This window comes from Salmo salar, chromosome ssa15 (assembly GCF_905237065.1).
Source record: "Salmo salar chromosome ssa15, Ssal_v3.1, whole genome shotgun sequence".
NCBI classification, from domain to species: domain Eukaryota; kingdom Metazoa; phylum Chordata; class Actinopteri; order Salmoniformes; family Salmonidae; genus Salmo; species Salmo salar.
The window spans coordinates 15,771,447-15,794,037 of NC_059456.1; the positions used below are offsets into that span (position 1 = coordinate 15,771,447).

The window sequence follows — 22,591 nt, forward strand, 5'->3', positions numbered from 1 at the left end:
GCACGACTGCAAGGAGGAGGGAAGTTGCTCATTCACAGAGACAGCTGGCTCGAAATCATGAAAAGAATGGTGAATCAGGTTTGGTGATTAAATGTGTCGTATTATCTCCTTGGATCAGATTCTGCACCAAGAGGTTTCGAAAACATATTTTTCCCGAAGGGTGCTTTCGACAGATACTCCTCGTGGATGACTGCAGTTGCAACTAGCGTTAGGGGAAGACCATGTGGTCAGTGGAGAAGGTACTGTGACCTGTGACCATAACTGGTTGGTTTTCCAATCCATCAGTGGGATTAACCGATCCATCAAGTCTGCTCCCAGTAGCAGGGGTTCAGATTGAAGGCTGGTAACATACACAGGGTGAACGAGCGACATGTCCTGGAAGTGTAGTTTCAGCACGAGTCTCAATGTGAGAGGCGAGGTAGTCTGAGTTACCCCTCGAAGTGTCACATCGTTCCACTTTTCACCAACGTTTAGTTGGCTTCAAAGCCCTTTTGAGATCATCGAACAATGTTTGAGAGATGAGCGATATTGTTGCACCCGGATCGATTAGCGCATGACAAGTTAAGCAGTCCTCCTGGACCGTTTCCAGGTATGGCCGTTTAGATTCCTGGTTAGTGGACATATTCCCCACAAAGTGGAGTGGTCGTTCACAACAAGGTGATGTGTCATTTCTGTTCAAGGTGGAAGCAGATCGACTTTTCAGATTTTGAGTGGGCTGGGCTTTAACAAAGCTTTTTGACCTTTTTCTTCATAACCTATCAGAGCTTTTCTCTTGACCGAGCAGGGCCCTGGATAGGGTCTCGAGTGAGAGCGGCAGAAATTTGATTTTTAACGTCCTTGCTCAGGGTGTTAATTCCTGCAGACCTGGTGTCCGGTAATTCCCCGTCCAGTCCTTGTGACTTATCTTTTTCCCTTTTCTCAAATGTTTCTCGCTTTTGTTCTTCACATAGTGGAACTTCTAGAGAACATTGATCTACGTTTTGATCGTCCTTCAACCCTTTGTTACCCTTGCGCTCTGACACTTTTTGTGGGTTGGGTGCAGGAACGTAGCGAACAGGTCGATTGTAGCGGTAGTCATGTTGATGGCTACGTACTTTACAGTTATTTCGACCGCGGAGGTTATTGGAACCATGGTTTCGTGGTAGAAACTGTTGTTGTGCGTCATCTCTCGATGCTCCAATACCTGATAATGCACCCTCTAACTGGAGTGAGTGCTCCTGGTCAAACTTCAAAACCGAGTGGTCAGGGCTCTTAGCGTTGCGAGCTTTTGATGCTTTTGATGCTCTCTGAGTTACAAGATAGGCAAGCCAACATGGACTGTAGGGCCCAAGTAGGTAATGAAGGTGGGATACATGTTCGACAGAAACATTTGTTTGAATGGTAACAGCTCTTCCATTCCTGTTTCAGTGAGTAGGCCAAAGTAAGCTGAACGAAGCCTATGATAGTAAGCTTGTGGGTGTTCATTCCGAGCTTGTTTGACAGTGTTAGCCAGTGAGCTATCGGGTTTGCGATGCCAAGTTTAGCGTAATCGTTTAGCATGTGTCACTGTTGTAGACGAATGAACCACACAATGCATCCTCTATGTCAGCTAGGAACGTCTCAGTATCGTTTGGAACAGGGTCAAAGGTGGGGAAATTCTTGATGAGTTTGTCAAGGTGTTCCATGCCAAGCGGGAAGAGAAGGTTTGTTCGTCCTTTGGGGAAATTGGGGCCGAAAGGCCAAGAGGAGAAGCCAAGCTTTGGCTTTGTTGGCCAAGAGGAGAAGCCAAGCTTTGGCTTTGTTGGCCAAGAGGTGCCATATTACTCAGTGCCGAATGGCCAAGCGGAGAAGACTGAGGGACACATGAGGGAGGCAAAGTCTGAAACCTGTCGTCTTTACTCCTGTGAGTACAGGGCTTCGGTTGCTTGGATGGGTAGTCACGCTGTAGAGCGTGACCATTCTGGACTTTCTCCAGATGGTACCTGAGGGTGGTATTCTGCTGCATTGCAAAGTCCACTTGAGAGCTTAGAGTACTGATTTTGGACACAGGCGTGTCGCACTTGCTCTGTTCGGTCTCATACGTATCTGTCATGGTTTGCAGATAAAGGTCTTGAGTACGAAGCGAGAGGTTTGCAGCATTTGGAGTAGAACATTGTTACTTTGAGTAACGTTCAACAAAACTGCCTGCATGTTATCAAGTTGTGTGGTCCTGTTTGTAGATAACTCATCAGATTTATCTAGTTTGGCGTGGACATTGTCATATTTAGTTTTGGCTAAATCGAGTTGTTCCTGTAGAAGACGATTTTGTTGAAGAGTTTGTGCTTATTCGTCGTCATAAGTTTTTTACATTTAATTGTTCAGTTTTCAAACACAGTTCCATAGCTAGCAGAATTGTTCCCTTTTCTGCGTTTGTCATCGGTTTCCTGGTTCTCTCCACCTGTTCTTTTATGTCTACCGTGTCCGGCCCGATTAACTAATTAGCAGGGGAGTGGGGAACCCTCTGATAGCTGGCACATTATTAGAACATTTGAGAGGAAAGATGTGGGTTTTGATTCATTGGAAGCTGCAAAAAATATTTGTATGTATTTATAGACGTCAATGAACCATCAATACTGTATCCGTAATGTGGGAGTTGAACGTGAATGAATTTGCAAAAGTAAATTGAATATATTAATCAATGATAATGATGAATCATACCTGGATAGGCTATCTGGGAATTCAACTTTAATTATCCTGAGAAGTTGGTTCATCTAGGTTAATATGGGAAAGCTTAAAATGTCTCATTTAATTGGAAGAAACTGAATAGGTATGTTTGACAATTTAACTTATTAAATTGAATGAGACGATGATATCCAATCAATTGAGATTGTCTGGATGTCACGTCCTGACCATAGAAAGCTTTTATTTTCTATGGTAGAGTAGGTCAGGGCGTGACAGGGGGTTTTGTCTAGTTTATTTATTTCTATGTTGGTTCAAGTTTCTTTTTTTTCTTTTCTATGTTGGGGGTTTTGTCTAGTTTCTGTATTTCTATGTGGGGTTCTAGTTTCTGTATTTCTATGTTGTTTTTTGGGATGATCTCCAATTAGAGGCAGCTGGTCATCATTGGCTCTAATTGGGGATCATATTTAAGTTGGTTGTCCCACTAGGTTTTTGTGGGAGATTATTTTGAGTAAGTGTATGTTACACCTCTTTGTCACGGTTTGTTATTTTGTTCATTAGTTTATTTGTATGTCTTGCATAGTTTCATAGTTATAATAAAACGTGGAACGATACACACGCTGCGCTTTGATCCCATTCATACGACAACCGTGACACTGGATTATCATAAGTGTAAACAGTAGTTCAAATGTTAGGGTACATTTACCACCACGTTCACATGTCCCTAAGGCCGAAGCCAAATGGGATTCCCGCGAAGGCGGGACTTCCGTCACCACTGGGGGTTTGCTCCCCATTATTTCTACTTTGCACTTTCTTCTACTACAAATCTACCATTCCAGTGTTTTACTTGCTATATTGTATTTACTTCGCCACCATGGCCTTTTTGCCTTTACCTCCCTTATCTCACCTCATTTGCTCACATTGTATATAAACTTATTTTTCTACTGTATTATTGACTGTATGTTTGTTTTACTCCATGTGTAACTCTGTGTTGTTGTATGTTGTCGAACTGCTTTGCTTTATCTTGGCCAGGTTGCAATTGTAAATGAGAACTTGTTCTCAACTTGCCTACCTGGTTAAATAAAGGTGAAATAAATAAAAAATAAAAATTTGGGAATGAAACTTTAATTAACCTGAAAGCGTAGCTGTATCAAGGTTAATGTGGAAAAGTTTAAATTGTCTCATTTGTTGAAACCAGTCAATTTGGATATTATTTAAAATGTTATTTGAAAAAGATAAATCTGTCAATTTTACCTCTTAGTTAAATTGAATGAGACAACAATATCCAATCCGTTGCGATTGGCTGAATATCATAACTAACCAATTGTCATAAACGTGATACATGTTGGGTGACACACAAATAATAATTTAAACATTTTTTGGGGCCGATTCTTCAACCCCAGGGGTCACTGATCGCAGAAAGCTGAAATCAAATGGAAGTACAGAGGGGCGGGACTTCCGTCGCCCAAGATGGAGGAATTTCAACGTGACAATGGCTGCTCTCCCTTTTGTTAGCATTAGCATATCGTGCTAATCCTACTTTGTACACTTTCAAGCATAACACAGGATCCCCTTAAACAAAGGAACGGTTTTACTAGTAATCCTGTCACATTCAAACCTTTTCTGCATTCTTCTTTGCAAGCATTAAGTTATCGGAACTTGTCACAGTATCCACAGAAAATGGTGCCCCTCCTCGGCCGGGCGGCGCTCGCCGGTCGTCGTCGCCGGTCTACTAGCTGCCGCCGATCTGTGTTTCTGTGTTCATTGTGTTTTGTCTGTCTAGGTCCGCACCTGTTGTCATTTCTGTCATTAGTGGGGGGGTATTTAGTTTGTTCCTTTGGGGTTGTGTGTTGTGCGGGATTGTTTGTTTGTCAGCGGGTTTACGCTGTGGCCGTGTCTTCTCTATCGTTTTTATAGTGGAGGATTTATTTTCTCGCCGGGCTGCGCCCCGTGCGTGATTTTCCCTTTGTGGATTACCTGTTTCCCTTTTGGGTATTGTGCACTCCCAGTGCCTTTTGATCACCTAGTGTTTGGGTGTGAATAAACTTCCAGCTACTGGACGATATCTCCTGCATTTGACTCTACTCCTTCCTCCTGCCCTAAGTACCCGTAACAGAACTAAAGGTAATTGTGGAAAGAAGATACGCCTGTCGCCTACCCACGCTGTCTAAGCACAGTAGACAGATAGATAATACTCCGGCCCGGTCAAAGGGGATCTATGCCCTCGCTCTAGACTTTAATACTGACCGAATCACTCGTTCCTAAGATGCAATTGACAGAAATAGCACACGTTTGGCCTAACGGACTACATCTGGAATTTATTAACAAATCATGACTACTCTGACTATGACAGAGAAACAAGACGGAGGAAACCTCCTTCTATTGTTCAAATGGCAAAACACACGTCAACAAGTCCGGTCTACAACCCCCATGTTGTATAACATAATCTGGGTGCAAAGTGATTTTCAATTTTATATTGGCTGAATCAAAATAAATGTCTCATTCTATCTTGGATTCCCCACAGGGGGCACCAATATGTCAAAGTGTTTGCAGTCATTAAATGTGAAAACTGTAATATTATCAAATCAATTCTCTATGTGTAATTATTCCGTGATAAAACAAATCCCGGAATAGTAATTAACTAGGAAGTTGGAGCACCACAGGAAAATGTTGTTTATAGAGTTACAATTTCCCGAATATAACTCTTCAGATATTTTATTATCTTATTGATTCAGTCTTCTATTAATGTATTATTACCTCATCAGTCTCATTCCTGAATGTCACAAACCCTTGGATACCTGCATGAATCCTAACATAGATCATGAATCAGCGATATACAAATTGGCTTAATTATTTATTTACTAACTAACTAATCAACCATAGAATTACATGAACACACACACACACAGTAGGTCATACATTGGTTACTAACATGACACAAAGAAAAGTCCCTAGTGGATTAAACCGATATGACGGCTTGGTAGACAAAGCTCAAAATGATGATACTTTGAACATGATCAACCGCTCTTTTGAAAATAAATTGCAATTTACATATTTACAAGTGAATGCCTTGTTGCGATCGCCGGTCCGTCTGCTGGTTTAGACTGTCGACAGAAAGTCTCTGGTTTGTCCACCAGAAATCAAAGTCTTTCGTAGTTGTAGCTTGTTATAATGTATACGTCAGAGTACCATTCGGTCGTTCGACCTGTTGCGTTTACCAGACTAAAGTACTTATTAAACAGATGCAGCCTGAATTATTGGTCTTTGTAGATTTCTTCACCATTCAGCGTGGGGGATGATCTCCACATTCTCTGTTTTTTTTCCTTTGGTAGAGTTGTAGTTTAAACCACTTCCCACACCAGCCTCACCCGGCGCATTTTGGTCTCTAGAGAGTAGAAGCCATTTCAACGTGGGGACCCTGTCCCGGTGTTATCTTGACTAAATGTACATTTTGTCACGAGTCCTTTTATTCTGGAATAGAAAAGTGGGCGTTCCATGACGCTGAATGTCTGTACTCACGGGGTGTGGTTACTGACTGGTTAAAACTTTACATACCATACTCTCATTTAGAAGGTTAAAATCACATTTCATATTTTCAAAAGTAGTCCCATACTCAATCATTCATTTTATACAACATTCAGATGTAAATCTGTTAAATCTAGACGTTCCGCTAGCGGAACACCTGCTCCAATATCCAATGATAGGCGTGGCGCGAATGACAAATTCCTCAAAAATACAAAAACTTCAATTTTTCAAACATATGACTATTTCACAGCATTTTAAAGACAAGACTCTCCTTTATCTAACCACACTGTCCGATTTCAAAAAGGCTTTACAGCGAAAGCAAAACATTAGATTATGTCAGCAGAGTACCCAGCCAGAAATAATCAGACACCCATTTTTCAAGCTAGCATATAATGTCACAAAAACCCAGAAGACAGCTAAATGCAGCACTAACCTTTGATGATCTTCATCAGATGACACACCTAGGACATTATGTTATACAATACATGCATGTTTTGTTCAATCAAGTTCATATTTATATCAAAAAACTGCTTTTTACATTAGCATGTGACGTTCAGAACTAGCATACTTCCGGGGAATTTACTAACAATTTACTAAATTACTCACGATAAACGTTCACAAAAAGCATAACAATTATTTTAAGAATTATAGATACAGAACTCCTCTATGCACTCGATATGTCCGATTTTAAAATAGCTTTTTGGTGAAAGCACATTTTGCAATAGTCTAAGTACATAGCCCAGCCATCACGGGCTAGCTATTTAGACACCCGGCAAGTTTAGCCTTCACCAAAATCAGATTTACTATTACAAAAATGTGATTACCTTTTGTTGTCTTCGTCAGAATGCACTCCCAGGACTGCTACTTCAATAACAAATGTTGGTTTGGTCCAAAATAATCCATCGTTATATCCGAATAGCGGCGTTTTGTTTGTGCGTTCCAGAAACTATCCGAAATGGTAAATCAGGGTCGTGCGCATGGCGCATTTCGTGACAAAAAAATTCTAAATATTCCATTACCGTACTTCGAAGCATGTCAACCGCTGTTTAAAATCAATTTTTATGCAATTTATCTCGTAAAAAAGCGATAATATTCCAACCGGGAATCTCCTTTTCGGCAAACAGAGGAAAAAACACAAAGACGGGGGCAGCCAGTTGAGAAAGGCGATAATGTGTTTCAGCCTGGGGCTGGAATGACGACATTCAGGTTTTTCCCGGGCTCTGAGAGCCTGTTGGAGCCGTGGGAAGTGTCACGTTACCGCAGAGATCCTTTGTAATTGAATGAGATGTCAAAGAAAGACAATAAATGGTCAGACAGGCCACTTCCTGTAAAGGAATCTCTCAGGTTTTGACCTGCCATTTGAGTTCTGTTATACTCACAGACACCATTAAAAAAGTTTTAGAAACTTTGGAGTGTTTTCTATTCAAAGCCAATAATTATATGCATATTCTAGTTACTGGGCAGGAGTAGTAACCAGATTAAATCGGGTACGTTTTTTATCCAGCCGTGAAAATACTGCCCCCTAGCCATAACAGGTTAACTGGGAAAAATACACATTCAGAGAAACAGTTATGCTGTTCTGCTGTGGTAGTTACATTACAAATTAGTAAGGAATTCGACATGATTGCTCTTTGAGTATTGGGCAGCAGGTAGCCTAGTGGTTAGAGAGTTGGACTAGTCACCGAAAGGTTGCAAGATCGAATCCTCCAGCTGACAAGGTAAAAATCTGTCATTCTGCCCCTGTACAAGGCAGTTAACCCACTGTTCCTAGTCCGTAATTGAAAATAGGAATTTGTTACACACTCTGTTTACACCCCTCCTACTCCTTGGATTAGTTTTGACCTGGACATTCTTCCTCTTCCCTCCGTCCTTTCCTCTCCTCCCCCTTACCCCTTTCCCTCCATCCAGTGGGCTACCTGCTTCCACTAGCCTAGTCCTTGAGAGTCTATTGATGCACCTGTGCGTCAATTTAAGTAACATTCCAAAACAATCCCAATCACACATCCATCCGATTAAACTGCAGTGGAAAGTGGCTGAGCTACACTTTCAACAACTGTTTTTTTATTTACTTTAACCCCTTATTTAAGGCACTGAACATTCTCCTTATATACACTACCACCACCACCTCCACAAACACCACCTCCACCATCCCCTCCACCTCCACCATCACCTCCACCACCACCTCCACCACCACCTCTACCACCACCTCTACCACCACCACCACCTCTACCACCACCACCACTACCTCCACCACCTCTACCACCACAACCTCTACCACCACCTCTACCACCACAACCTCTACCACCACCTCTACCACCATCTCTACCACCACCTCCACCTCCACCACCACCTCTACCACCACCTCTACCACCACCACCTCTACCACCACCACCACCACCTCCACCACCTCTACCACCACCACCTCTACCACCACCACCACCACCACCTCTACCATCACCTCTACCACCACCACCACCTCTACTACCACCACCACCACCACCTCTACCACCACCACCACCTCTACCACCACCACCACCTCTACCACCACCACCTCTACCATCACCACCTCTACCACCACCACCTCTACCACCACCTCTACCATCACCTCTACCACCACCTCTACCACCACCACCTCTACCACCACCACCTTTACCATCACCTCTACCACCACCACCTCTACCACCACCACCTCTACCATCACCACCTCTACCACCACCACCACCACCACCTCCACCACCACCACCACCTCTACCACCACCACCTCTACCATCACCTCTACCACCACCTCTACCACCACCAACTCTACCACCACCACCTCTACCATCACCTCTACCACCACCTCTACCACCTCTACCACCACCACCTCTACTACCACCACCTCTACCACCACAACCACCACCTCTACCACCACCACCACCAACTCTACCACCACCACCACCACAACCACCACCTCTACCACCACCACCACCACCACCCCCTCTACCATCAGTCGCTAACAGCTTGCAGGGTTTAATGGCCCTCAGCTCTGTTCTGTTGCTAACAGATAGCAGGGTTTAATGGCCCTGAGCTCTGTTCTGTCGCTAACAGCTAGCAGGGTTTAATGGCCCTCAGCTCTGTTCTGTCGCTAACATCTAGCACGGTTTAATGGCCCTCAGCTCTGTTCTGTCGCTAACAGCTAGCAGGGTTTAATGGCCCTCAGCTCTGTTCTGTCGCTAACATCTAGCAGGGTTTAATGGCCCTCAGCTCTGTTCTGTCGCTATCATCTAGCAGGGTTTAATGGCCCTCAGCTCTGTTCTGTCGCTAACAGCTAGCAGGGTTTAATGGCCCTCAGCTCTGTTCTGTCGCTAACAGCTAGCAGGGTCTATTGGCCCTCAGTTCTGTTCTGTCGCTAACAGCTAGCAGGGTTTAATGGCTCTGTTCTGTCGCTAACAACTAGCAGGGTTTATTGGCCCTCAGTTCTGTTCTGTCGCTAACAGCTAGCAGGGTTTAATGGTCCTCAGCTCTGTTCTGTCGCTAACAGCTAGCAGGGTTTAATGGCCTTCAGTCCTCCACACGTATTATTACTTTGTGTTCCACTTTTCTCTCCTCCCCTCTGCTCTCTCCCCCGCCGCCGCCTCCATCTCCAACCCACAGCAGTTCCTTTCTGCTCCTATTTTTAAGTACAAGTGATGTCAATTAGAGACCTCCATGAAGGCAGCAGGCAGCAGACAGTCACAGCGGTGAGAGGAGAGAGGAAATTGTCTTTATACTCCCCTCTCTCTCACCCTCTTCCTCCCCCTCTCCTACCCTCCGCCTCATCTCTCCCCTCCTCTTTCTCCCCCTCACCCCCCCTCTCTCTCCCCCTTTCCTCCCTCCTCCTCCCCACCACACCCTCTCCATTGCGAGCGAGCGCTCTCTCTCTCTCTCTCTCTCTCTCTCTCTCTCTCCTATTCAATTCTATTCAATGGGCTTTATTGGCATGGAGGTGGTGATTGCCAAAGCAAGTGAAATAGACAAGAAACAAAAGGGAAATAAACAATACAAAATTAACAGTAAATATAACTCTCACGAAAGTTTTTAAATAATATAGACATTTCAAATGAATGTTATATTATTGACAATGTTGTAACAATGTACAAATAGTTTAAGTATGAAAGGGAAAATAAAAAAATATAGAAATAGGTAGTATGTCTCTCTCTCTCTTTCTTTGTTTAACTTGAAGAAATGGTTATTGAGTTACAATTAGCTTAAATCCTGTCAGTCAGTCAGTCAGTCAGTCAGTCAGTCAGTCAGTCAGTCAGTCAGTCAGTCAGTCAGTCAGTCAGTCAGTCTGTCTGTCTGTCTGTCTGTCTGTCTGTCTGTCTGTCTGTCTGTCTGTCTGTCTGTCTGCTAAGCCCTGCCATGGTTGGCATGTAGTCTGCAAAGCATTTGTGGCATTTATGCCACAAAAACACACACACACACACACACACACACACACACACACACACACACACACACACACACACACACACACACACACACACACACACACACACACTCCTCTGCATCAATAGTAAAGTCTGTTCTCAGAGCTGTATGGTGACGTCAGTTATTATGGGATTACTTCTGATCTGAGGCCTTCTGATAAGGTGAGGAGGAGGAAGTTAACCTGTTAGGGCAAGGGGGCAGTATTGACACGGCTGGATAAAAAACATACCCGATTTAATCTGGTTACCACTCCTACCCAGTAACTAGAATATGCATATACTTATTACATATGGATAGAGAACACCCTAAATTTTCTAAAACTGTTTGAATGGTGTCTGTGAGTATAACAGAACTCAAATGGCAGGTCAAAACCTGAGAGATTCCTTTACAGGAAGTGGCAAGTCTGACCATTTCTTGAACTTCTTTTCCATCTCTATCATTTACTAAGGATCTCTGCTCTAACGTGACACTTCCCACGTCGTCCATAGGCGCTCAGAGCCCGGGAAAATCAGAATGTCGTCATTCCAGCCCCAGGCTGAAACACATTATCGCCTTTCTCAAGTGGCCGATCAAGGGACACTGGGCTTATGCGCGTGACCCGACCGCCCCCGCCTTTGGGATTTTTTCCGCTGTTTGCCGAAAAGGAGATTCCCTGTCGGAATATTATCGCTTTTCTACGAGAAAAATGGCGTAAAAATTGATTTTAAACAGCGGTTGACATGCTTCGAAGTACGGTAATGGAATATTTAGAATTTTATTGTCACGAATTGCGCCATGCGCGCGACACTTCTTTACTATTTCGGAGAGTGTCTGGAACGCACAAACAAAACGCCGCTATTCGGATATAACGATGGATTATTTTGGACCAAACCAACATTTGTTATTGAAGTAGCAGTCCTGGGTGTGCATTCTGACGAAGACAACAAAAGGTAATCAAACTTTTATAATAGTAAATATGATTATGGTGAGTGCTAAACTTGCCGGGTGTCTAAATAGCGAGCCCGTGATGCCTGGGCTATGTACTTAGAATATTGCAAAATGTGCTTTCACCAAAAAGCTATTTTAAAATCGGACATATCGAGTGCATAGAGGAGGTCTGTATCTATAATTCTTAAAATAATTGTTATGCTTTTTGTGAACGTTTATCGTGAGTAATTTAGTAAAATGTTAGCGAATTCCCCGGAATTCCCCTGGGCCTGTGGTTAAAATTCAAAAATTAAAAGACAAGTCACTGATTCTGGATCTCTGCCTACATATTATCAAAATTAAGTGTGTGAGGGAAATAAAAGCAGTGATGGAAATTTCACATTTCTTTACCTAGGCAGTTTTACATATTTTAAGAGGCCATGCTAGTTCTGGGGTATGCTAGTTCTGAACGTCACATGCTAATGTAAAAAGCTGGTTTTTGATATAAATATGAACTTGATTGAACAAAACATGCATGTATTGTATAACATAATGTCCTAGGGTTGTCATCTGATGAAGATCATCAAAGATGAGTGCTGCATTTAGCTGTCTTCTGGGTTTTGGTGACATTATATGCTGGCTTGAAAAATGGGTGTCTGATTATTTCTGGCTTGGTACTCTGCTGACATAATCTAATGTTTTGCTTTCGTTGTAAAGCCTTTTTGAAATCGGACAGTGTGGTTAGATTAACGAGAGTCTTGTCTTTAAATAGCTGTAAAATAGTCATATGTTTGAGAAATTGAAGTAATAGGATTTTTAAGGTTTTGAAAATCGCGCCACAGGCTGCCAGTGGCTGTTACGTAGGTGGGACGCAAGCGTCCCACCTAGCCCATAGAGGGTAAAGAGGAGCAGGGGGAGGAGGAGGAGCAGGAGCAGGGGGAGGAGGAGCAGGGGGAGGAGCAGGAGCAGGGGGAGGAGGAGGAGGAGCAGGGGGAGGAGGAGGAGGAGCAGGAGGAGGAAGAGGGGGAGGAGGAGGAGGAAGAGGGGGAGGAGGAGGAGGAAGATAAAGAGGAGCAGGGGGAGGAGCAGGAGGAGGAGGAGGAGCAGGAGGAGGAGGGGGAGGAGGAGGAGGAGGAGGAGGAGGAGGAGGAGGAGGAAGATAAAGAGGAGGAGCAGGAGGAGGAAGATACGGAGGAGCAGGGGGTGGAGGAGGAGGAGGAGGAAGATAAGGAGGAGCAGGAGGAGGAGGAGGAGGAGGAGGAAGATAAGGAGGAGCAGGGGGTGGAGGAGGAGGAGGAGGAGGAAGATAAGGAGGAGCAGGAGGAGGAGGTGGAGGAGGAGGTGGAGGGGGAGGAGGAGGATGAGGAGGAGGAGGAGGATGATAAAGAGGAGCAGGGGGAGGTATATATAAGTATTCAGACCCCGTGACTTTTTCCACATTTTGTTACTTTACAGCCTTAAAATTGATTAAATCGTTTTTTCCCCTCATCAATCAACACACAATACCCCATAATGACAAAGCAAAAACAGGTTTTTAGACATTTTTACAAATGTATTAAATTAAAAAAACTGAAATATCACATTTATATAAGTATTCAGACCCTTTACTCAGTACTTTGTTGAAGCACCTTTGGCAGCAATTACAGCATCGAGTCTTCTTGGGTATGACGCTACAAGCTTGGCACACCTGTATTTGGGGAGTTTCTCCCATTCATCTCTGTCAGGTTGGATGGGGAGCGTCGCTGCACAGCTATTTTCAGGTCTCTCCAGAGATGTTCGATCAGGTTCAAGTCCAGGCTGTGGCTGGGCCACTCAAGGACATTCTGAGATTTGTCCCGAAGCCACTCTGTTGTCTTGGCTGTGTGCTTAGGGTCGCTGTCCTGTTGGAAAGTGAACCTCCGCCCCAGTCTTAGGTCCTGAGCACTCTGGAGCAGGTTTTCATCAAGGATCTCTTTGTACTTTGCTCTGTTCATCTTTGCCTTGATCCTGACTAGTCTCCCAGTCCCTGCCGCTGAAAAACATCCCCACAGCATGATGCTGCCACCACCATGCTTCACCGTCGGGATGGTGCCAGGTTTCCTCCAGACGTTCCGCTTGGCATTCAGGTCAAAGAGTTAAATCTTGGTTTAATCAAACCAGAGAATGTTTCTCATGGTCTGAGAGTCTTTAGGTGCTTTTTGGTAAACTCCAAGCGGGCTGTCATGTGCCTTTTACTGAGGAGTGGCTTCTGTATGGCCACTCTACCATAAAGGCCTGATTGGTGGAGTGCTGCAGAGATAGTTGTCCTTCTGGAACGTTTTCCAATCTCCACAGAGGAACTCTAGAGCTCTGTCAGAGTGACCATCATGTTCTTGGTCACCTCCATGTCCAAGGCTCTTCTCCCCCGATTGTTCAGTTTGGCCGGGCGGCCATCTCTAGGAACAGTCTTGGTGGTTCCAAACTTCTTCCATTTAAGAATGATGGAGGCCACTGTGTTCTTGGGCACCTTCAATACTGGAGACATGTTTTGGTTCCCTTCCCCAGATCTGTACCTCGACACAATCCTGTCTCAGAGCTCTACGGACAATTCCTTCAACCTCATGGCTTGGTTTTTGCTCTGACATGCACTGTCAGCTGTTGGACCCTATATAGACAGGTGTGTGCCTTTCCAAATCATGTACAATCAATTGAATTTACCACAGGTGGTCTCCAATCAAGTTGTAGAAACATCTCAAGGATGATCAATGGAAACATGATGCACCTGAGCTCAATTTCGAGTCCCATTGTCACGCCCTGGCCATAGAGAGGGTTTTATTCTCTATTTTGGTTAGGCCAGGGTGTGACTAGGGTGGGCATTCTATGTCTTTTTTTCTATGTTTTTGTATTTCTTTGTTTTGGCCTGGTATGGCTCTCAATCAGGGACAGCTGTACATCGTTGTCGCTGATTGGGAGCCATACTTAGGTAGCCTGTTTTTCCTTTGGGTTTTGTGGGTGGTTTTATTTCTGTTTTGTTGTACCTGACGGAACTGTTGGTCGTTTTGTTATTTTGTTTAAAGTGTTCTCAGTAAATAAATTAATGATGAGCACTCACCACGCTGCGCCTTGGTCTACTCCTTGCAACGGCCGTTACACCCATAGCAAAGGGTCTGAATACTTATGTAAATAAGCTATCTGTTTTTTTTATTATTTATACATTTGCAAAAATATATAAAAAAAAAAAAAACAGTTTTTGCTTTGTCATTATGGGGTATTGTGTGTATATTGATGAGGAAAACAAATATTTGATCCATTTTAGAATAAGGCTGTAACGTAACAAAATGTGGAAAAAGTCAAGGGGTCTGAATACTTTCCCAATGGACTGTATAGAGGGAGGGAGGGAGGGAGGGAGGGAGGGAGGGAGGGAGGGAGGGAGGGAGGGAGGGAGGGAGGGAGGGAGGGAGGGAGGGAGGGAGGGAGGGAGGGAGAGAGGGAGGGAAGGAGAGAGGGAGAGAGGGAGGGAAGGAGAGAGGGAGAGAGGGAGAGAAGGAGGGAGGGAAGGGAGAGAGGGAGGGAGAGAGGGAGAGCTACTACTCTAAATGTCATACATAAGGGCAGTGATAACGCACAACTGTGAAATGGAGCCTAAATCCCTTGTCTTAGGTGGCTGTACTTTTCCTCTTGACCGATGAAAGAACGCAGGAGACTTCGGTGGGGAGGGAGGGAGGGAGTAGAAAAAAAATGGTTCATGATGTTTGTTAAGTAATCAGTCTTTGTATAAAGTGGATGCCTAGTGTCATTGGGAGGGTGGTACAGTACTGTATGTAGTAACAGTGTTCATTACCACTGCAGAATAACCCAATCAAATTCAATAACTTATTATTTGTCACATGCGCCGAATACAACAGGTGTAGACCTTACTGAGAAATGCTTACTTACAAGGCCTGAGGCCTTAACCAACAAAGCAGTTCAAGAAATAGAGTTAAGAAAATATTTACTAAATAAACTAAAGTAAAAAAAAATATATAATAATAATAATTAACAACATTGGAAGAGAGATCTAGTGCTACCTCTAACCTCTCTGTTAATATTCTACCTCTCTGTTAATATTCTACCTCTCTGTAATAGATATTCTACCTCTCTGTTAATATTCTACCTCTCTGTTAATATTCTACCTCTCTGTAATAGATATTCTACCTCTCTGTTAATATTCTACCTCTATGTTAATATTCTACCTCTCTGTTAATATTCTACCTCTCTGTTAATATTCTACCTCTCTGTTAATAATATTCTACCTCTCTGTTAATATTCTGCCTCTCTGTAATAGATATTCAACCTCTCTGTAATAGATATTCTACCTCTCTGTTAATATTTTACCTCTCTGTTAATATTCTACCTCTCTGTTAATATTCTGCCTCTCTGTTGATATTCTACCTCTCTGTAATAGATATTCTGCCTCTCTGTAATAGATATTCCGGTCTAGTCCTCCCTCTACCTCTCTGTAATAGATATTCTACCTCTCTGTAATAGATATTCCAGTCTACATTTACATTTACATTTAAGTCATTTAGCAGACGCTCTTATCCAGAGCGACTTACAAATTGGTGCATTCACCTTATGATATCCAGTGGAACAACCACTTTACAATAGTGCATCTAAATCTTTTAAGGGGGGGGGGTTAGAAGGATTACTTTATCCTATCCTAGGTATTCCTTAAAGAGGTGGGGTTTCAGGTGTCTCCGGAAGGTGGTGATTGACTCCGCTGTCCTGGCGTCGTGAGGGAGCTTATTCCACCATTGGGGTGCCAGAGCAGCGAACAGTTTTGACTGGGCTGAGCGGGAACTGTGCTTCCTCAGAGGTAGGGGGGCCAGCAGGCCAGAGGTGGATGAACGCAGTGCCCTTGTTTGGGTGTAGGGCCTGATCAGAGCCTGAAGGTATGGAGGTGCCGTTCCCTTCACAGCTCCGTAGGCAATCACCATGGTCTTGTAGCGGATGCGAGCTTCAACTGGAAGCCAGTGGAGAGAGTGGAGGAGCGGGGTGACGTGAGAGAACTTGGGAAGGTTGAACACCAGATGGGCTGCGGCATTCTGGATGAGTTGTAGGGGTTTAATGGCACAGGCAGGGAGCCCAGCCAACAGCGAGTTGCAGTAATCCAGACGGGAGATGACAAGTGCCTGGATTAGGACCTGCGCCGCTTCCTGTGTGAGGCAGGGTCGTACTCTGCGAATGTTGTAGAGCATGAACCTACAGGATCGGGTCACCGCCTTGATGTTAGTGGAGAATGACAGGGTGTTGTCCAGGATCACGCCAAGGTTCTTAGCACTCTGGGAGGAGGACACAAGGGAGTTGTCAACCGTGATGGCGAGATCATGGAACGGGCAGTCCTTCCCCGGGAGGAAGAGCAGCTCCGTCTTGCCGAGGTTCAGCTTGAGGTGGTGATCCGTCATCCACACTGATATGTCTGACAGACATGCAGAGATGCGATTCGCCGCCTGGTTATCAGAAGGGGGAAAGGAGAAGATTAATTGTGTGTCGTCTGCATAGCAATGATAGGAGAGACCATGTGAGGATATGACAGAGCCAAGTGACTTGGTGTATAGCGAGAATAGGAGAGGGCCTAGAACAGAGCCCTGGGGGACACCAGTGGTGAGAGCGCATGGTGCGGAGACAGATTCTCGCCACGCCACCTGGTAGGAGCGACCTGTCAGGTAGGACGCAATCCAAGCGTGGGCCGCGCCGGAGATGCCCAACTCGGAGAGGGTGGAGAGGAGGATCTGATGGTTCACAGTATCAAAGGCAGCAGATAGGTCTAGAAGGATGAGAGCAGAGGAGAGAGAGTTAGCTTTAGCAGTGCGGAGAGCCTCCGTGACACAGAGAAGAGCAGTCTCAGTTGAATGCCCAGTCTTGAAACCTGACTGATTAGGATCAAGAAGGTCATTCTGAGAGAGATAGCAGGAGAGCTGGCCAAGGACGGCACGTTCAAGAGTTTTGTAGAGAAAAGAAAGAAGGGATACTGGTCTGTAGTTGTTGACATCGGAGGGATCGAGTGTAGGTTTTTTCAGAAGGGGTGCAACTCTCGCTCTCTTGAAGACGGAAGGGACGTAGCCAGCGGTCAAGGATGAGTTGATGAGCGAGGTGAGGTAGGGGAGAAGGTCTCCGGAAATGGTCTGGAGAAGAGAGGAGGGGATAGGGTCAAGTGGGCAGGTTGTTGGGCGGCCGGCCGTCACAAGACGCGAGATTTCATCTGGAGAGAGAGGGGAGAAAGAGGTCAAAGCACAGGGTGGGGCAGTGTGAGCAGGACCAGCAGTGTCGTTTGACTTAGCAAACGAGGATCGGATATCGTCAACCTTCTTTTCAAAATGGTTGACGAAGTCATCCGCAGAGAGGGAGGAGGGGGGGGAGGAGGATTCAGGAGGGAGGAGAAGGTAGCAAAGAGCTTCCTAGGGTTAGAGGCAGATGCTTGGAATTTAGAGTGGTAGAAAGTGGCTTTAGCAGCAGAGACAGAAGAGGAGAATGTAGAGCGGTGGGAGTGAAAGGATGCCAGGTCTGCAGGGAGGCGAGTTTTCCTCCATTTCCGCTCGGCTGCCCGGAGCCCTGTTCTGTGAGCTCGTAGTGAGTCGTCGAGCCACGGAGCAGGAGGGGAGGACCGAGCCGGCCTGGAGGATAGGGGACAGAGAAAATCAAAGGATGCAGAAAGGGAGGAGAGGAGGGTTGAGGAGGCAGAATCAGGAGATAGGTTGGAGAAGGTTTGAGCAGAGGAAGAGATGATAGGATGGAAGAGGAGAGAGTAGCGGGAGAGAGAGAGCGAAGTCTAGAGTCTAGTCCTACCTCTAACTCTCTGCGGCCTGTGGGAGCTGGTCCACAGATGCTGTCTGTAGGGGAGAAGGAACAGAACAGTCACATGTGATAAACACTTTCTGATGAATTCAGCTTTTCAGAGTTCAACACATATCTGTACCAGGGCAGCACGGGGACAGGGACAGGGACAGGGCTGGGACAGGGACAGGGAAAGGGCTCGGACAGTGATGGGACAGGGACAGGGCTGGGACAGAGACAGGGACAGGGCTGGGACAGGGACAGGGACAGGGCTGGGAGAGGGACAGGGCTGGGACAGGGTTGGGACAGGGCTGGGACAGGGTAGGGCTGGAACAGGGACAGGACAGGGCAGGGACAGGGCTGGGACAGGCCCAGGGCTGGGTGAGGCACAGGGACGGGGCTGGGACAGGGATGGGACAGGGACAGGGCAGGGACAGGGCTGGGACAGGTAAAGGGACAGGGCTGGGACAGGGCTGGGACAGGGACAGGGCTGGGACAGGGACAGGCCTGGGACAGGGTTGGGACAGGGACCCCAGAACATACAGGAGGATATAAGACTACACTACCCACAACCCCCCAGAACATACTAAGGACAATGGCAACCAATTCCATAATAGATCACCTTCTTTTGGAACACTTAGAAAGTGAAGGCCTTGGACAGAGTTCCTAAACACTCAAGAAAATCTGAAAATGAACCAGTCTTATACTCAGGGTGAATGTACATATACAGTATATACACCATTTGAGGTTCCTACTTTGACATCCATGGGAAAACACACAGACAGAATGCCTTGTTAACACAAAAAGCCAACTGAGCATTTTAAAACAAAGCAAAAGGGCTGGGCTAGTCCTCACTACACCCAGCTGTCCTGAGACTAACTCACCCAGCTGTCCTGAGACTAACTGACCCAGCTGTCCTGAGACTAACTAACCCAGCTGTCCTGAGACTAACTGACCCAGCTGTCCTGAGACTAACTCACCCAGCTGTCCTGAGACTAACTGACCCAGCTGTCCTGAGACTAACTGACCCAGCTGTCCTGAGACTAACTGACCCAGCTGTCCTGAGACTAACTGACCCAGCTGTCGTGAGACTAACTGACCCAGCTGTCCTGAGACTAACTGACCCAGCTGTCCTGAGACTAACTGACCCAGCTGTCCTGAGACTAACTGACCCAGCTGTCCTGAGACTAGCTGACCCAGCTGTCCTGAGACTAACTGACCCAGCTGTCCTGAGACTAACTCACCCAGCTGTCCTGAGACTAACTCACCCAGCTGTCCTGAGACTAACTGACCCAGCTGTCCTGAGACTAACTGACCCAGCTGTCCTGAGACTAACTGACCCAGCTGTCCTGAGACTAACTGACCCAGCTGTCCTGAGACTAACTGACCCAGCTGTCCTGAGACTAACTGACCCAGCTGTCCTGAGACTAACTGACCCAGCTGTCCTGAGACTAACTGACCCAGCTGTCCTGAGACTAGCTGACCCAGCTGTCCTGAGACTAACTGACCCAGCTGTCCTGAGACTAACTGACCCAGCTGTCCTGAGACTAACTGACCCAGCTGTCCTGAGACTAACTGACCCAGCTGTCCTGAGACTAACTCACCCAGCTGTCCTGAGACTAACTGACCCAGCTGTCCTGAGACTAACTGACCCAGCTGTCCTGAGACTAACTGACCCAGCTGTCCTGAGACTAACTGACCCAGCTGTCCTGAGACTAACTCACCCAGCTGTCCTGAGACTAACTGACCCAGCTGTCCTGAGACTAACTGACCCAGCTGTCCTGAGACTAACTCACCCAGCTGTCCTGAGACTAACTGACCCAGCTGTCCTGAGACTAACTGACCCAGCTGTCCTGAGACTAACTGACCCAGCTGTCCTGAGACTAGCTGACCCAGCTGTCCTGAGACTAACTGACCCAGCTGTCCTGAGACTAACTAACCCAGCTGTCCTGAGACTAACTGACCCAGCTGTCCTGAGACTAACTGACCCAGCTGTCCTGAGACTAACTGACCCAGCTGTCCTGAGACTAACTGACCCAGCTGTCCTGAGACTAACTGACCCAGCTGTCCTGAGACTAACTGACCCAGCTGTCCTGAGACTAACTGACCCAGCTGTCCTGAGACTAACTGACCCAGCTGTCCAGAGACTAACTGACCCAGCTGTCCTGAGACTAACTGACCCAGCTGTCCTGAGACTAACTGACCCAGCTGTCGTGAGACTAACTGACCCAGCTGTCCTGAGACTAACTGACCCAGCTGTCCTGAGACTAACTGACCCAGCTGTCCTGAGACTAACTGACCCAGCTGTCCTGAGACTAACTGACCCAGCTGTCCTGAGACTAACTCACCCAGCACAAGTGTGTGTGTGTGTGTGTGTGTGTGTGTGTGTGGCTACATTCTGCTCTGTTTCAGCTGTCGTGGGGAGCCTAGCTGCTTGTAGAAGGAGGTGTTTTCTGTCACCTTGAGACATGCAGACAGGGACCTTTGAAATATTTGGATCCTTTTTTTGTCAATTTGATTGGTGTGTGTGTGTGTGTGTGTGTGTGTGTGTGTGTGTGTGTGTGTGTGTGTGTGTGTGTGTGTGTGTGTGTGTGTGTGTGTGTGTGTGTGTGTGTGTGTGTGTGTGTGTGTGTGTGTGTGTGTGTGTTAGACAGTGATATAGACCTGTAGATTATACCGGCCTAAATCTGTACTGAGTAAAGTTAACAGCCGTTCTCTACACCACAGGACTGTATGAAATGGCGTCAACGGGTTCATTCAAACAGTCATACTTCCCTTCTCAAACCATGACCATAATACAACATCTGTATTGTGGTCATAAATATTGATAGGGAGTTGGATATAGCAACAATGATGTTGCGTATTATTTGGAGGAGAGATGGAATTTACATTTCCTTCTGCCTCTTGAAATTGTCCGAATTCTATTTCTCATACATTTTAATATCGAGTGATATTTCACTTTCTCTGATCATAGGAGTAACACTATGAATTGGTACATGAGGAAGAGGTAATGCAGTGTGACTTGAGTTTCGCCATCAGCTGGAAGACTGTGTCCCCCTTTTCTCAGTGGAGGGAGGGAGGGCAGGGAGGGCAGGGCAGGGAGGGAGGGCAGGGGGAGGGAGGACAGGGAGGGAGGGAGGACAGGGAGGGCAGAGGGAAGGAGGGTGAGAAGCGGCCTCATGCTGCATTTAGGGGACATCCTGCTGGGAGGGACGCAAAAACGTCATACCTGTCGGTTTAGCGGGACAAGAAAGTAAGAAACACCGTGAGGGGGAAATAAAGCCAGCAGGGACTTGTATGCGTTGCTATGGAGATCTGGTAGAAAACAACGCAGCAAAAATTGAAATATTTGAACTCAGGCTGCAAGTCCCGTTTACCGTGGCGGCTGACTGCAAGTCCCGTTTACCGTGGCGGCTGACTGCAAGTCCCGTTTACCGTGGCGGCAGGCTGCAAGTCCCGTTTACCGTGGCGGCAGGCTGCAAGTCCCGTTCACCGTGGCGGCAGGCTGCAAGTCCCGTTTACCGTGGCGGCTGACTGCAAGTCCCGTTTACCGTGGCGGCTGACTGCAATGCCCGTTTACCGTGGCGGCTGACTGCAAGTCCCGTTTACCGTAGCGGCAGGCTGCAAGTCCCGTTTACCGTGGCGGCTGACTGCAAGTCCCGTTTACCGTGGCGGCTGACTGCAAGTCCCGTTTACCGTGGCGGCTGACTGCAAGTCCCGTTTACCGTAGCGGCTGACTGCAAGTCCCGTTTACCATGGCGGCTGACTGCATTCACAACCAGGTTCAACGGCATTTACGGCCGTGCTCACATTGAAAACAATATCATCCGGTTTATAACAATATCCCCCCGTGGGAATCGAACCCACAACCCTGGCGTTGCACACACCATTCTGGCGTTGCAAACACCATGCTCTACCAACTGAGCCACAGTTGCATCTTAACGTAGCATCTTAACGCAGCATCATTGCTGCGCTCCCCCCCCTCCCCTCAGACTGACCATCAGGTGCAGGCCACCAGTCCAGTAAAACAAAATATAATATAAAAAAAGCGATTTATTATGCTCACAATACATGTATTTATTTAACTAGGCAAGTCATTTAAACACACCTTCTTATTTACACTGACTGCCTACCCCGGCCAATTGTGCGCAGCCGTATTGGACTCACAATCACGGCCGGTTGTGATACAGCTTGAAATCGAACCAGTGTCTGTAGTGATACCTCTATAGCACTGAGATGCAGTGTCTGCACAAACATCATTTATAGTAGGTTAATGTTGCATAAATGTATGTTTTTAAGTCAT

At 46.2% G+C, this 22,591-nt stretch overlaps 1 protein-coding gene across 1 annotated transcript in view; it reads left to right on the forward strand.

The window, feature by feature from the left end:
* LOC100286411 (runt-related transcription factor 2) overlaps positions 1 to 22,591 on the forward strand; it is a 143,754-nt gene that overhangs the window by 40,826 nt on the left and 80,337 nt on the right. The gene's annotated exons all lie outside the window — the stretch shown is intronic.